General features: G+C 43.2%; 1 pseudogene; it reads right to left on the bottom strand.

The window, feature by feature from the left end:
- LOC124775161 overlaps positions 1–12535 on the bottom strand; it is a 108782-nt pseudogene that overhangs the window by 32900 nt on the left and 63347 nt on the right.

Genomic DNA, 12535 nt, shown 5'->3' with positions numbered 1-12535 from the left:
GGTTCCAGACTGAAGCGCCTAGAACTGCTCGGCCACCCCAGCTGGCCTAGTGCAAAAGACACTGGTGGCTAAACAGATACCATGATGGTGAACTGGGTCCAAGAGGACCACCATGGAAGAGGCAGCTGATCCACAAACTTGACAACCATAGTCCAGATGAGACAGAACTAATGTAAAGATGGAGAAGGGTTGAATAATCTGTGACCCAAGAGCTGTCAGCAAGGAAGCGATAGACACTGAGTTTATAAAACGCCAAGCTTCAGATGACGAATATGGGGCATCCAACAGCCATGTTCAAAACTTTGTAAAAAAAAGAAAATCCAAGAAACTGAACTGATGGACTATGGACAGCTGTTGGGAGTGGAGGTAAAACTCTGCATCAGGATGGAGTATAGTACAGTGGCAGAAATGCACTACCCTCCATTCAAAGGGAGAGAATAAAAACCATGTGAGAGTGTTCACATGGAAGCACACCAGATGGTGCACTGGAGCTGTCATCCTGAAGAGGTCACCAAGTGGGAGCTAGCCCAAACACAGTAATCATCCACATACAGAGTAGGAGTGACCAACAGTTCGGCAGAGGCCCTAAATCCTTTAACAGCGATGTGAAGGAGGACACTTAATATGGAGCCCTAGGAACGCTATTCTCCTGGGTCCATGGAGAGCTGAGAACTGTGACAACTTTGACTCTGGACGACCAATGGGACAGGAACAGTGAATAAAACCTGGGAGGTGGCCACGAAGCCCCCACTCATGGAGCATAAGGAGGATCTGATGGCATCAAGCTGTGTCTTAGTCCTTATGAAGATCAAAGAAAACTGCAACAAGATGGCAGCGCTGAGAAAAGGCCTGCCCTCCCGAAAGCTGCACTGGTAACAAGATAAAAGTTCACGAGATTCAAGGGTCCAATTGAGTTAACGAGCTACTATTCATTCTAGTAACTTGCACGGGACATTGGTCAGGCTGACTGCCCAGTAACTATCAAGAGACGAGAAGGGGATGTTGGCGTTGTGGAGGATTGATGTGTTGAAGGAAGTGATTCCATCCAGAACCAGGGCCAGGAGCTTAGTCATGGGAAGAAGAGAGGGCCAGAGAAAGCTTCCATTAAGTAAAAGATTCATTGTAGGAGTCCACCTGACAAGGGATAAAGAATAAGCAGGAAGCTTTGGCTCACTATTTCTGGAGGAGGAAGATGGCTGGATAGGAGACTCACAGTAATGCCATCGCAAAATGGTTTGCGATATATTCTGCAAGAACTGATGTATTTGTACAAAGGCCACCTGGAAGGGCAAGGCCCAGAATGGAAGACTACTGTTGACAACTGTGGAGGGTTTGGAGTGTAGCCTACAACCATGGTGGATGGACAGTAGAAACAAGAGATGACATGAAGCGTTCCAAACACAGGCGTTTGCCTCTAGATTAAGTGATAGGCTTTACATGAAGATGTTTAAAGTACGAAAACTGGCGGAGGACGGGTGCCACGTAAGATGTTGCAAGTCACAACGACGATCACGGATAGCGGTAGCAACAGCCAGGCTCCACCACGAAACTGGACGACAGCGAATCAGGCCTGTCAAGCAGGGAACAGCAGAGCCGGCAGTGTGGTTTATCTTATCAGACAGATCTTGGATGATTTTGTCAATAAAGCATGTCAAAGAAAGTGCAAAGATGACCTTGGAGGTACATAGAGGCCAGTGGGGTACCTTTTCTTTGGGAGGCAGGGAGAAAACAATAGATTCAACCAGAAGTAGTCACTACCATATAGGTCATTATGTGGCGACTAGGGTATAGAAGGAAGAAGGGGAAGGGAAGAGAGTGAAAATCAAAGGCAGAGAAAGTGCCATATGTGGCACTAAAATGAGTAGGGAACCATTATTAAGAAGGCATAGGTTGTGGTCCACAAGAAATTTATCGGTGAGGAGCAACTGACTACATGAAAAAGCACTGCTTTACAAAGGATGATAGACATTAAAATCCCCAAGGAGGAGGAAAGGAGGAGGGATATGCTGAAGGAGGGCGGTTAGGGCAGCAGACGTAGGTGGTCTGTCAGGAGGAAGATGGAGACTGCAAACTATGAGTGCAGAATCCAAATGGACCCAGAAGGCAACTGCTTCCAATATAGTATGAAGCCTGATCCATATATGAACAATATGGACCAATGCGCAGACCCTACCAGAAACCCTGAAAGTGCCAACCCTGTTCCAACAGAAATCACAGAACCCTCGAAGGTTCTCTGAGTGAGCATCAGTAAAGTGAGATTCCTGGAGAACAACACAAGCTGCGGTGTAAAAGGCAACAAGGTATTGCAACTCTGGGAAGTGACAATAGTATCCATTAAATTTCCATGGATTGGGTATCGAAATGGGAGGCAAATGGGCTGCAGCCAATCATGCCACTGTCTGCCACAAACGAGGATGGAGTGACATCCATAAATAAGAGATCAGACTCGGGATGTGACGACACCTCTGGGTGCGCCAGAAGGCCTTGTCCTGGGATGTACGTTTCTTCTTCTTCTTCTTCTCTTTCATAGACTGAGGAGGACAGGGCACACGGAGAACAGGCTGCTGCAAGATCTGTAACGGCAAGAGAGCGAGTGACCTTGGGGCACATAGACTGTCTGCCCTCAGGCTGAGTTGCAGTAGCAGCCCTCTGGCCCGAGAGACACCTGTGGGAGGGGTCCAGGAGGGAGTTCCATCACCAGCAGACGCTGAAGTAGGGGGGCAGGGAGGAGAGCACCACCCAGAGTGGAGAGCGTGGGAACCACAAGATGAGAGGAGAGGAGAGTAAGGAAGATGGATGGAGGAGGAGGGGGACAGGACATAACAAAGGCAAAAGTAGAAGTCATCAATGCAGGGTGTAATCTGTCATATTTCTCACAAGCCTCAGTGTAACACAAACGATAAAGGGACTTATACTTTTGTTTGTTATAAGCAAGGCAATCTGATGAGCATGGACAGTGTTGGTCATAACTATTAACATACATAAGCACTCCTGTCATGGTGTCCACGCTGCCACATAGAGGGTCCACTGTACATCAGGAAGATGTGCCCAAAATGCAAGCACCAAAAGCACCTCATGGGTGGTGGGATGTACAGATTCATGTCACGCTGATAATACGTAACTTTGACTTTCTGTGGAAGAGTATTTTCCTCAAATGCTACAATAAAGTCGCTCGTATCTGTGCAATTGTCCTAATCACCTTTGTGCACTTGCTGAACAAAATGAAAGCCCCTTCGTTCTAGATTGGCCTGGAGTTCATCAAGAGTGAGGACCCAATGAAAAATTACTCCCTGACCTATAATCAAAGACTGCTGAGGTGTTATGGACACTGGCATGTCGCCAAGATGACCACAAGCACGAGGGGTTGCAGACTGGACAGCAGAAGTAGTTTTCATCAACAGCAAACCCAACCGCTTCTCACTGAGAACCCTCCTTCACCAAACCAGTCTTCGATATTTTCCATAAAAAAATAACGGTTCTGTGGTGGTGAACGTGTCCCCATCCATACTAGTATAGACCACGTAGAGGGGAAAGTTTTTCAACCCAAGCTGGCGACCCTGGCCCTTCTCCCACGGTGTAGCCATGGAAAGGAAGGCTGCAGGGTCATAAGAAGCAGCATTCAATGATCTGTTACCAAACAAATAGATGGCCATAGAAGTACAGGCAGAGTTTTGGAGCTTGATACCTTTCCATATGCAAAGCATCCTCTCTGACCACACCCACTATCATCAGGGGCTGTCCCTATGGCCGCCACCCAGTTGCAACAATGGCCACCTGGCACGGTGGCTGTTGCCGGGAATTCCGATGCCACAGAATAAGCAACCACTCGTAGCCATACATGAAGAGGCAACAGCTGAGGTATCAGAAGTGTGATCCGTGTGTTGTCAGGGGGAGAGAGGAAGGAAGAAGGGAGAGTAAGGGGGAGAGAAATCCGCGCTGTGGACGCTAAGGAGGCAGTTCTTCCCCAAATGGCTCACACTACAGAGAGAAAATTTGGAAGTGGAGATTATATCCCAAAGAGGGAACAAAACCGCCAAAAAGGGAGGATGAAAAAGACAAGGCAAGGGGAACAAAACCTGCAAATAATACAGGAAACCAAGTTGACAGGCAGGCTGACATAAGTAAGAGCACCGAGTGAGCAGAAGAAAGGGACAGCGGGGAAGGAGCGAGGACGGGGATGGAGGGGCAAGGGAAAGGAAATCTAGCGCAATAAGGAAGAATGAGCTGCAATAGCTCGGGACCCAAGGGCCGCATGGGCACCAAGCACGAACTCAAAAAAGAACTGTGAGCCACCTGAGGGTACAAGTATGTAGTGGTTAAGCTGATCGATTTTTCTGTTACGGGAGTCGTTACAACGGATTTCTGGGTTGATCAATAGCTTTATATTCGAGGAACGTAGATTTTGCAATAATCAAGGTCAGTGTGAGTATGTGGTTGTAAACTGATGTATTTTAATTAGACAGACTCGGAAATAGTTACTAACTTCGTCTTACATGTTTGCTCACGTCTGATCTCAACAGAGGTCCAGCAGATCGAGATATCGTCGTACATTATCATAATGATCTGCACACTTGGTATGCAATGCAATCCACTGGATGGCGCAGTACGTGCGAATACTTATAATTGGTACTCTGTAATTTTATGTATTGACTTCTTGGTAAGAGTAAATACTGTTCGTTGTTAGTTGGTATAATTTAACCTTTTACTGAGGGTCAACCTACATCGACGAGGAGACACTCAGCCCATATGATACTCCATCGCAAATCTGGCTGTATACTGTCTGACAAAATTAATTAGGCAATGAAGGAAAAGTAAGGAAAAAATTCGCGCAGTCTCAAATTTTTGTACAGTGGTAGGAGGAGTGTCATGAACAATGTACTGCAAATCCTGGCCGGTGGGTTGAGAACATTGGGGGTGGAGGGAGGGGATTTTTTACTTTTTACGTTTTTGTTTGTTAGCTAAAACCGCGGTTTGTATCGAACATGTTTCCCAGTCTAAGGTTTTATATGTTTTCTGCTTTCGGAGTAATTCTCCTTTAGTAGACTGTAACAAAGATGAATGAACGTACTGCATGGGTAGTGAATAAGATCCTTGACCCTGTGTTTGGTTTTATCTCTGGTTTACTTGCTAGTCAGTCAGTTGAGCAGCGCTGGGGCATTGTTAGGTGAGGCAGAGCAGCAAGCAGTCGAGTTTTTTGATGTACGTAAATCTAAGAGAAATTTTGGAGAAAAGAGAACCACTTGTGTGAATATCAAGAGCTCACATGGAAACCCAATTCTAAGCAAAGAAGGGAAAGCAGAAAGGTGGAAGGAGTATATAGGGGGTCTATATTTGAGGACAATATTATGGATGTAGATGAAGATGAAATGGGAGATGTGATACTACGTGACGAGTTTGACAGAGCACTGAAAGATCTGAATCGAAACATAGCCACGGGAGTAACAACTTTCCGTTACAACTCCTGACAGCCTTGTGGGAGCCAGCCCTCACAATACTCTACCATCTGGTGAGGGAGATGTAAGGGACAGGTGAAATACCCTCAGACTTCAAGAAGAATATAATAATTCCAATCTCAAAGAAAGCAGGTGTTGGCAGATGTGAAAATTACCGAACTATCAGTTTAATAAGCCACGGCCGCGAAATACTAACGCGAATTCTTTACAGACGAATGGGAAAACCGGTAGAAGCTGACCTCGGGGAAGATCAGTTTGGATTCCGTAGAAATGTTGGAAAACGTGAGGCAATACTGACCCTACGACGTATCTTAGAAAATAGATTAAGTATAGGCAAACCTACGTTTCTTGCATTTGTAGACTTAGAGAAAGCATTTGACAATGTGGACTGGAATACTCTCCTTCAAATTCTGAAGGTGGCAGGGGTAAAATACAGGGAGCGAAAGGCTATTTACAGTTTGTACAGAAACCAGATGGCAGTTATAAGAGTCGAGGGGCATGAAAGGGAAGCAGTGGTTGGGAAGGGAGTGAGACAGGGTTGTAGCCTCTCCCCGATGTTATTCAATCTGTATATTGAGCAAGCAATAAAGGAAACAAAAGAAAAGTTCGGAGTAGGTATTAAAATCCACGGAGAAGAAATAAAAACTTTGAGGTTCGCCGATGACATTGTAATTCTGTCAGAAACAGCAAAGGACTTGGAAGAGCAGTTGAACGGAATGGACAGTGTCATGAAACGAGGGTATAAGATGAACATCAACAAAAGCAAAACGAGGATAATGGAATGTAGTCGAATTAGATTAGGAAATGAGACACTTAAAGTAGTAAATGAGTTTTGCTATTTAGGAAGTAAAATAACAGATGATGGTCGAAGTAGAGAGGATATAAAATGTAGACTGGCAATGGCAAGGAGAGCGTTTCTGAAGAAGAGAAATTTGTTAACATCGAGTATAGATTTAAGTGTCAGGAAGTCGTTTCTGAAAGTATTTGTATGGAGTGTAGCCATGTGTGGAAGTGAAACGTGGACGATAAATAGTTTGGACAAGAAGAGAATAGAAACTTTCGAAATGTGGTGCTACAGAAGAATGCTGAAGATTAGATGGGTAGATCACATAACTAATCAGGACGTATTGAATAGAATTGGAGAGAAAAGGAGTTTGTGGCACAACTTGACAAGAAGGAGGGACCGGTTGGTAGGACATATTCTGAGGCATCAAGGGATCACCAATTTAGTATTGGAGGACAGCGTGGAGGGTAAAAATCGTAGAGGGAGACCAAGAGATGAATACACCAAACAGATTCAGGAGGATGTAGGTTGCAGTAAGTAATGGGAGATGAAGAAGCTTGCACAGGATAGAGTAGCATCGAGAGCCGCATCAAACCAGTCTCAGGACTGAAGACCACAACAACAAGAGAAATTATGTTTTACTGCGGAAATGAAAACTCTTTCATAATACTTTCTCGCTGGCCAATTTATGCGTCCTCCACGTCCTATGAAACGCCCGTCGAACATCCTATCAAGTTTTCAGCTTGTGAGTTCATTTGTATTCTGGAAATGTTGTGTTTGTTTTGTATTTGTGTTTTTATTTTTTGATTGAGCCTGTGTACCACATGTGTGTCATACCCATTGTTCCTAGCTATTTGTATGATTGTACTCATTCCCTGTTCATAGTTTCTCTTGCTGAGTGGGATTCTGTTTAATCTATGTAACATGTGTCTTAGTGCTGCAAGTTTTTGGCTGTGGGGGTGGTTGGATGTGGAATGTATTATTGTGTCTGTGGCGGTTGGTTTTCTAAAGATGTTAAATGTATGTTTGCCATTTTCTTTTTAAATTGTAATGTCAAGAAAATTTATTTGATTTTCTTTTTCTTTTTCAAGTGTGAATTTTATGTTCTGATGAGCTTTGTTTATTTCTGAATGGAGTTCATCTATTTTTTCACTTGGCTCATCTACCAGACAAATAATGTCATCCACATATCTGTACCAGTATATGATTTTGAAACTTTCATTTATGGTTATCTTTTCAAATTACTGATTTTCTAGGTGACTGATGAAAATGTTAGATAGTGTTCCTGATGTTGGGGATCCCATGGGCAGTCCATCTGTTTGTAGACAATATTCTTTCTCAAACTGAAAGTAGTTTTGTTCAGTTGTCAGTCTGAGCATACCTTTTATTTCCTTTATTGCGTCTGTGGTGAGGTTGCTGTGGGATGAGAGATTTTGTTCTATGATTTCTATTGTTTCTGTGATAGGGATGGAGGTATACATATTTTCTATATCGAATGAAATTAGTGATGCTGTGTGTGGTACCTGTATGTTCTGTATGTTTTCTATTAGGTTTCCTGTGTTTATCAGTGTTCTGTTGTTTTCTACTTTATAGTGTTTTGTAACTAACTTTTGGAGGTGTTTGGCTATGCGGTATGTTGGGGCTTTCTTGAAGTTGTTAACAGCTCTCATTGGCATTCCGTCTTTATGTACTTTCGGTTGACTGCGGAGTGTTGGTGCTTGTGGGTTTTTCTGTGTTAAGTAGTATTTCTGTTTGTCTGTGAGTGTGTTTTCAGTGTTTTTCAGTGTTCGTTTCGCATTTGCCTGGAATTGTGTTCTATTCAGTTGCTGTCAGATGGTCCATAAGTAAAAATTATCAATATACCGTAATGTGCAGCGGTTTACAAATTCTGTCTGCATGCACGACCTGCGTTGGTATTACTAGTAATGCATATCGATACCCTTTGTAGTGTTAACACACTTAGTGGTAAATCAACACCCTCTGGGCATATCTCCACACTGTGTCACCAGTGATTCGTAAGGGGCGCTGCAGAGGGTCGCTATAACTTTGTGAAACACCTTGCAGTTGCTCTGTGTGAGGTAGTTGGTGTAGATACAGTGGGGGACAATCTGTTTGCTCTTCAGTTTTCAGACGAGTGTGGGACGTCCATGACCACAATCTGGGTCCTATTTTCCCTCACACCCCTACCCACCACTCTTTTCCGCTTCGTCACATCCCCACAACATGACACAATTTATTCTTTAATACAGTCCCACTGCACTTAGACATTATACAAACACTGTTTTTTTAACCCGCTTCATTTAGCATAACACACTATACCATTAAAACACTATTTTTAATAATCTAGGATTATTCAAGCCGTGCAGTGCTGGAACTATTGGACCAGAGGGAAAAAATAGGGCTTTTCTTCCAAGCAACTTAATTTAATTTAAAGAAGTACTGAGAAACACTGTCGCAAGAAGCCAAGGCTTTCGTTTTATTCAAGAGAAACAAAAATTGAACCAGCCCCCCCCCCCCCTACACACACACACACACACACACACTAGCGGTCAGTATGTTTAGTATGTTTTTCATGGCACTCTCTACTATCACTGTACAAAAATATTTAACTACACTTTTTCCTGTGATCGCAGTTCTTTTTTGACTGGCGTGAGTCACTCACTGACTTCCTCGCCGCTTGACAATCTGTTCTTTTCCAAACCTCGACATATGTGAGAAAAATATTATCTCTGAGTAAGGGAATCGTGGATGTATTACAATCTGTTTAAATCAATCATGAAGTGCTGAAAACTTGTGGGTGGTCGCAAATGTGTTCTGCACATTTTTACATCTATTGTGAGTTTTGGAAAATTCCTAGTCTGCCGACTGATGTGAACTCTCACTTAAAATTACTTAAGAAAATAAAATTATTAGATTACAATACTAAATATCTACAACTATTACCTCAGGAACCTTTCTTAACAGAGCATATGTTTGTATGAAACTCCTTGTTTCAAATGACAATATTTGTCACTATTCAGAGTTTTGACCTGGTCTCTCGATACTGCCAATGTGTCTTACAATTAGTGTGTGACATTCACGCATTGCGGACAAGGAAAATTAAATTTTTTTCCTTTTGATTACCAAATTAGTGAGTGAACCAAAGAATGCGCACTTGATAAACTAAGGTGACATGGGACGAACAGATTCATCTTTCTCCGATTTCGCTACGAATATACACGGGGTAAATAGTTTCACCGCGTAATGCCAAGCTGAATGAGTGATTTATGTTTTGCTGAAATAATGGAAAATTTGTTATTGTGGATACTACGTTTTCCCTCTACTGTCTTCCACAAAAGTAGGCTATTCTGTTTCGAAAGTATGCCAACTGCTGCCGACTGGTTTAACCGAGACTACTGGACGTAGCAGCAAGGAAATATTCATTATTCAACAATTAAATCCCATCTTGTTGACAAAGAAATGTAATTAGAAGGACTCAGAATTATTACCTATAAGGAAACGATTTTTACTGATTGGGCCTACTCCCAAGTCCAGTGCACTGTAGTGAGCTGAGTAGGACGAAAGGAAAGGTGCAGAGCGAATAAGGAAAGAGTGACAGGAAGAAAAGGGGGGGAGATAGTGGTAGCGTTAGTACACTCCTCTCAAACTGCTTGTTGAGTATTTATGTTGATATAATGGTCTATAGAGATATCCTACTATTGACCTGTTAATGGAACTCACGTGATAGAAGGCAGAATCAAACGCTCAAGGGAAGAGGCCGCAGTGACTAACTAACAGCAGTACAATGAATAAAGAACGAATATAAATATTACAGTGAAGTGTGGCATAAAAGAAAAATTCAGATTCAGTCTGAGTTACCAGGAAAAAAGTGATACTGCTTCATTCTAAAAACTCTGTAGAATGGAAGAAACTTGTGTTTAGACTTTAGTGCAGCATTATGATTACTCCTTTCACAGGATAGAAACTACTTTGACAGTCAACTGTGATTATCGCTTTGCTCTGTTACACTTATCTGTTTACTTGCTCTTTTATTCCATTATCAACGAGTAAGTTACTTTTGTGAGTATACAGGGTGATTTTTTCCACCTTGTACAAACTCTAGGAATTGATCGATGAGAGGATACGGAACAAAAATGGTCTAATGAACTTATGTCCGGAAATGCATGGGTTCCATGCTACAGACCATTTATTCAATCATACATTATTAAACGGAGACTGCGGTCTAGTACGCGCTGTACCATGCAGCCACAGTTGCAGTGTGAATGGTTTCCTCCTAGATGGAGATACTGTTCCTCATACGTCATTCCCTAGCGCCCTCTCCTGCCATAGTAACTGGTAATGTTGTGTCCAGTTCACTTCTCTTGCTGACTAAGCGTTGTACACAATAGTTCCGTATTCGAATCGAAAGCTTGTCGACAAGGTGTTTATTTATGGAAAATCAAATGGCAACGAACAGGGAAGCAAGGTTGTATCCCCGCCGACAACAACTACAGCATTCCATCTTCGCAACAGTGTTTCGTCGTTTGCCTGAGACAGGATCGTTTCAGTAGGGAGCAAATCATGAAGAACGTTCCCTAAATGTTATGACACCAGTCTCGGAGGAAAATGTGATTAACACTGTGGAAGACGACCGCCGTGTCAGTACCAGGCAGTTGGCCCGCCAGTACAGGGTAAGCCAAACGACCGTGTGGAACGTTTTCCATGACAACTGATACTATTCTCATCACTTACAGCGTGTGCTGGGCTTACTAGCGACAGACTTTCCACACCGGAAACAGTTTCGTCACTGGTTTCTTCACCAGGCAAACACGGTTCCGTGATGTGTCATTTATCTTATTCATTGATGTCGTCACCTTTGTGCGGAGTGGTATCTTCAACTTTCATAACAGTGATTTGTGGGATAGTATGCAGAACCTCCATGGTATGCTGACAACAAATCATCAGTATCGGCGCAGCCGGAAGGTGTGGGCCGTGATAATTGGTGACCAGTTTTTTGGAACCAGTCTTCCTTCCACGTCTCCTAACAGCCCTCAACTATCGGCGTTTCTTGCGGGTGACTTTCCCTCCCCTGCTGGAAGAAGTGCCATTTATGATTCGAAGGGTTATGTGGCTGCTACATGATGGTGCTCCAGGCCACTTCGCCGTTAACGGCCGGGCGCATCCCAATCGAGTCTTTCCTGGTCGATGGATCGGACGAGGGGATCCAGTTGCATGACTTGCTCGTTCACCGGACCTCAAACCGTTCGAATCCTGGAAGTCTCAAAACTATCGTGTCTGAAGAGCCCATTCAAGACGTGGAAACACAACTGTGCATACACGCATGCGTTGAGGTACTTGGAAATCATTTTCAACACGTACTTTAACTATGGCTGCGTGGTACAGCTCGTATTATTCCGCAATCTCTGTAACTAGGTATGAGTGCCTTTCTAAACTTGATTATGGTAATTTGTGATCCTGCAAGCTCTATGCACATCAAGTACCTTGACTTTACCTGGCTTTATTAAATTTTTTATCTTCCTTTGAGTTTTCTCTTCTATCCATCCATTAATTTGCGCTCTTGACTCTTCAGGTCGATTGAAGTCCAATTCCTCGGCTCCCGAGTTGAATGCAGTAGCCGCATGTTTGAATTCGTTTTTTATTTTAAAACCGCGTTTCAAGAAAACTTCGTTAGCGATCTGAAGCGATACTTCATCGTACCCCTGAAAGAAACAAAAAGGTTAACACATTTGAACATGAGATTAGTGATTAATATTTTGTTCTTCCAGTGAAAGACAGGTTTAACTGCTAATGAATTACAGATTACTTTTTTTCTGAATTCATTTGAATTTTAGCACTGTAAGAGAGAAAGAGAGAGAAAAGACGCACCTCGAAGGTATTATCCCAATGGGATGCAACTCGGCACATGTGATGTGCATGTGCAGCCAAACAAACGATTACAATTTCAGAAGAATTGGATGATTTATTCAACAAAAAGGGCTTAACAAATTGAGCAAGTCAGTAACGCGTTGGTCCATCTCTGGCCCTAATGCAAACAGAATTGTCGGATGTCCTCCTGAGATATATCACGTCAAATTCTGTTCAACTAGCGCGTTGGATTGTCAAAATCTTGAGTCGGTTGGATGTCACAGCCCATAATGCTCCAAACGTTCTCGACTGGAGGAGAGATCCTGCGACTTTTTGGACGATCCAATACGCCAGTTGATCATAATTTGACACGATACCCCTCAAGAGGGCATCCAACAACTCTATTAGTCGACTCCTTGCGTAAGGGCCAGAGATGGTCCATCGCGTTCTTGAC

The sequence above is a fragment of the Schistocerca piceifrons genome, chromosome 2 (genome assembly GCF_021461385.2).
Source record: "Schistocerca piceifrons isolate TAMUIC-IGC-003096 chromosome 2, iqSchPice1.1, whole genome shotgun sequence".
Lineage (NCBI taxonomy): Eukaryota > Metazoa > Arthropoda > Insecta > Orthoptera > Acrididae > Schistocerca > Schistocerca piceifrons.
The sequence above is the reverse complement of the archived record's forward strand: the minus strand, read 5'-3'. Positions and strand labels throughout refer to the sequence as shown.